The sequence below is a fragment of the Asparagus officinalis genome, chromosome 9 (genome assembly GCF_001876935.1).
Source record: "Asparagus officinalis chromosome 9, Aspof.V1, whole genome shotgun sequence".
Lineage (NCBI taxonomy): Eukaryota > Viridiplantae > Streptophyta > Magnoliopsida > Asparagales > Asparagaceae > Asparagus > Asparagus officinalis.
In genome coordinates, this window is record NC_033802.1 from 58231153 (window position 1) to 58235589 (window position 4437).

The following is a 4437-nucleotide window of genomic DNA, read 5'->3' on the forward strand; positions in this document are numbered from 1 at the left end:
ACGTATCCTAGACGGAAATTTCTGTCTAGAATGTATCCTAGACAGAAATTTCCGTCTAGGATATGTGGAAATTAAAAAAAAAAATTAACGCGTCAAAACCTCAGCCGGCCTTCTTTTCCCCCCAAATCGAAATTTTCAGCGCCTCCCCACCCCCCAAATCCTCAACTCCTACTCCTCCCTCCACCGCCTCCCCCTCCTCACCCTCTCCCTCCTCAACCTCACCCTCGACCTCTCCCCCCACTCTACTCCCTCTCCCTCCACGGCCTCCACCACCAAAAAGCAATTTAGAAGCTCAAGATCGCCGGGGATCCAGCAAACCCTTCTTCCCCGTCGAATCCCGTCACCAGCTCTCCGGGCTCCGCTGCCCTCCCCTCTCAAAATCCGCGTCGTCGTCGTCGTCGGCCATGGCGAGCTGCGGCTATCACTCTCCTCAGTTCTCAGAGGTCAGGTTTCTCCATTACTCCAAATTACCAAACTGCCATCGGCCGAATACTTCCATTTTTCTTTGATTTTGGTCCTATATCCAAATGGGTATTCTGTTTGAGGCTTTCAGAGAATTAATTCATGTAGATTGAAGGGTAAATTTGCTTTGTATTGGGAGCTTCTGTCTCGGTCTCTTATTCACAAATAGGTACAAATTTGCATCAATTTTAGTGATTTTCCCCGTTGCAATCCTAAGAATTAGTTATTTTCATATGGGTCTTGTTTATTTTGGTGTTTCGAGTCCTTATTTAAGCTGGGTATTGCTTGAATTTGAGAACCGTGGTGGTTCTGCTTACCTTTCCTTCTTTAGAATTAGTATTTGATTATGATTGTATTTGGTTTGTTTCCCTTTCGATCTAGGTAGTTATTTAATTTTAAGATTATGTTTAGGTTTATTTATTAATTTCTCATTCCTTTTCCAATTTGGTAGAAAGGTAAGATCCGAAGTAAATGTATGAACAGTATTTTCGAGGTTAAAAATGGTAGTTCAGCCTGAACGACAGATGAAGGTAAAAAATTACTGTAGCAAGAACATTATTTATGGGGAAATACTCAGCACATCGCTAGAGATATGAACAGTATTTTCGAGGTTAAAAATGGTAGTTCAGCCTGAACGACAGATGAAGGTAAAAAATTACTGTAGCAAGAACATTATTTATGGGGAAATACTCAGCACATCGCTAGCAGTAAGTTTAAGGAACGAACAAAGTGGACTTCTGGAACATGCTATAAATATCTACAAGTGTTGTAGCCCAACATAACTTCTCATTGATGGAAGTTCTATCTTCTCTCATTTAATAATTGTAATTGTGCCTTCTCCTGGAATAGAAACATCATTCGCAGATGGTTGCAGATTCTTTTTTCTTTTAGGATGATTTGAAATATTTTCTTATTTTCATCTTTATTAATGATTCGATCTCCTTTGGAATAAAAAGTAAAAGCACCATTAATTTGTTGGTAACCAGTAATGTATGTATTTCTTACATGATTCTGAAAATTGGTAGCAGAATGTGGACAATGCCTGAAGCAAAAGATATCATCAGGACAACTGGGACTGGAGAAAATAAGATGAAGCTTGTTTCTAGCGATTGCAATTCACGAATTGTGAGAATCTCGGATTTCTTAATATTTTTTTTGGTTCAAAATTTTTAATTCTTCAATATGGATTTGCTTCCTCAGCTACATATTGGTATCAAAATAGCTCATAAGTTGAACATTTATTTTTGGTCTCTCCTATTGCCAGATGACTGAAATGCAAGAGCCTAAGAGCATCATAGGAAAAGCTCCCAAGACCCATACTACTATACAGTAAGTACAGTTTCATTATCTATAGAGGAAATTCTCATTTGTGCATGCTAGGTAGCAATAAAGTTCGAGCATAGAAGCAGTAAAGGCTGAAATTATGGACCACCTTATGAGTGGCAAGTATACAAGTAAGCATTCTTATGCTTGTTTCCTGAATTATGGTTGGTAGCCTAATAACAGAACTTATGTGATGTACATTCATTTATGCAATACCCTTGGCTTTTCTTCATGGGGTACCTCGTGTTTATTACAAGGGTCGCCAAGGGGACTATTATGTCATGGTAACTGATAATAAACGTCCTAGTTATGGATTTCTTTCGTATTATGTTTATATATATGTTGCTATGATCACCCCGTTATTTGTATAGGTGATGGATATGTTGGGAGTCTATGGGATGTTTGGTATGGGATGTTTGGAATAATAACTCCTATGCGTGAGTATTTGAACCTCTTTTGTGAATTTCTTAAGTTACTGTTTGTGTAAGTATGTAATCTTGACTGTTTCTCTTTGCAGAATGTCAACAGAAATGGTTGCTTGTATTGCTATTGAAGCAATCTCTATTTTAGAGAAGATGCATTCTAAAGGGTAGGCCTGCTCTTTACGCTATGAAGATGCAGAATCTCAATTTATGTAAAAGTTTGTAAACAATTTATGTATCTCTCTACTATTTTGGTGAATTTAATATTAAAATATAATTAGATTGTGTTGGATATGAATATAATTTTTTATTGTTCAATATTGTGTACATGCAAAAAAAAAAAAAACTACTGTAGCATAGTATCCTAGACGGAAATTCCGTCTAGGATACTCAAATTCCGTCTAGGATGTTTTTTTAAAAATAAAAAAAAATAAAAAAAAATAAAAAATCAATATCCGTCTAGAATAAGTATTCTAGACGGAAATTTCCGTCTAGAATACTTATTCTAGACGGATATTGATTTTTTATTTTTTTTTATTTTTTTTTATTTTTAAAAAAACATCCTAGACGGAATTTGAGTATCCTAGACGGAATTTCCGTCTAGGATACTATGCTACAGTAGTTTTTTTTTTTTTTTTTTTGCAAAATCTACTTTAGGTGCATGCATAACAATATTGAACAATAAAAAATTATATTTTCATATCCAACACAAACTAATTATATTTCAATATTAAATCACATTATATTCAAATAATACATTCACCAAAATAGTAGAGAGATACATAAATTGTTTACAAACTTTTACATAAATTGAGATTCTGCATCTTCATAGCGTAAAGAGCAGGCCTACCCTTTAGAATGCATCTTCTCTAAAATAGAGATTGCTTCAATAGCAATACAAGCAACCATTTCTGTTGACATTCTGCAAAGAGAAACAGTCAAGATTACATACTTACACAAACAGTAACTTAAGAAATTCACAAAAGAGGTTCAAATACTCACGCATAGGAGTTATTATTCCAAACATCCCATACCAAACATCCCATAGACTCCCAACATATCCATCACCTATACAAATAACGGGGTGATCATAGCAACATATATATAAACATAATACGAAAGAAATCCATAACTAGGACGTTTATTATCAGTTACCATGACATAATAGTCCCCTTGGCGACCCTTGTAATAAACACGAGGTACCCCATGAAGAAAAGCCAAGGGTATTGCATAAATGAATGTACATCACATAAGTTCTGTTATTAGGCTACCAACCATAATTCAGGAAACAAGCATAAGAATGCTTACTTGTATACTTGCCACTCATAAGGTGGTCCATAATTTCAGCCTTTACTGCTTCTATGCTCGAACTTTATTGCTACCTAGCATGCACAAATGAGAAAGATTATGCATAACAGTTAATTAATAGGGTCTTCTTCGAGAATAAGGCACTTAAATTTGTTCTAGATTTATAGCTGATCAAATAACCTCAATAGCGCTGGAAGCACTTAGATTGTATAAAGATTTCATTCAAACCAAGAATTCATTTAGAGAGATGAAAGAGATGCAATACCTGTACTTTTTGCTCTGTCTTCAGCACCTCATTATCAACATCAGCTTCAGGGTCACCCATGCACTCTGGTGAATTTACAATTTGGACATGTAAAAGAAAATCTAGGCTGAGAGCAAGCAAATTGAAAACAGTACAAAAAAGGAGCTATTGTCTATGAACGCATCAGTATGTTAAAATAAATATAGGAGAAAACATCCAGACGGTCAACAATCATGAAATTAGGGGATAAAGTGTTTTAAGGAAAATTTTCTTTCAGTGACTAACAACATGTCTCTCTTCCTTTAAAAAGAATCTGAATTATCGAGTAATGGTAGCAATCAACTAGCAACAACGCTATTGTTAATAAAGAGGATGGAAGAAAGAAAAGAAAAAACCAGGTTATATTTTATAGTGCAACATATGTTTATAGCTGCCTGTGAAAGCACTTTGGGGGCCATTCCATATCGGTGACAACATTAAAGAAGGAATTTGGTGCAGGAAAGTGCTAGGGCTGGGTTTTGGGTCAGCACATGAGTTTTTTCCAGTAAACTACACTGAACAATCATTGACAGGAACCTTGTATCACAACAGAAATGTGTTCTCGTATCAGCAAACATTTATAAATCAACCTTTATCTTATTTTTGTTGACAAACAAAAGATTAGCAAGAAATAAACCT

The 4437-nt window shown here is 35.5% G+C and overlaps 2 long non-coding RNA genes across 5 annotated transcripts; one reads left to right on the forward strand and one right to left on the reverse strand.

Moving 5' to 3' along the window:
- On the forward strand, positions 136-2445 carry LOC109824824. 4 transcript variants are annotated; one of them, XR_002242795.1, is made up of 6 exons: positions 136-443; positions 571-631; positions 1491-1587; positions 1727-1916; positions 2043-2222; positions 2303-2445. It is a non-coding gene; the product is annotated as an uncharacterized LOC109824824 (long non-coding RNA). The 4 variants fall into 4 exon arrangements; XR_002242794.1 differs by having other exon boundaries at positions 138-443; positions 1727-2069; positions 2157-2222; XR_002242792.1 differs by having other exon boundaries at positions 147-443; positions 2157-2222.
- Positions 2948-3607, reverse strand: LOC109824338. Its single transcript, XR_002242610.1, has 3 exons — positions 3516-3607; positions 3210-3275; positions 2948-3129 (listed from the first exon to the last, which is right to left on the reverse strand). It is a non-coding gene; the product is annotated as an uncharacterized LOC109824338 (long non-coding RNA).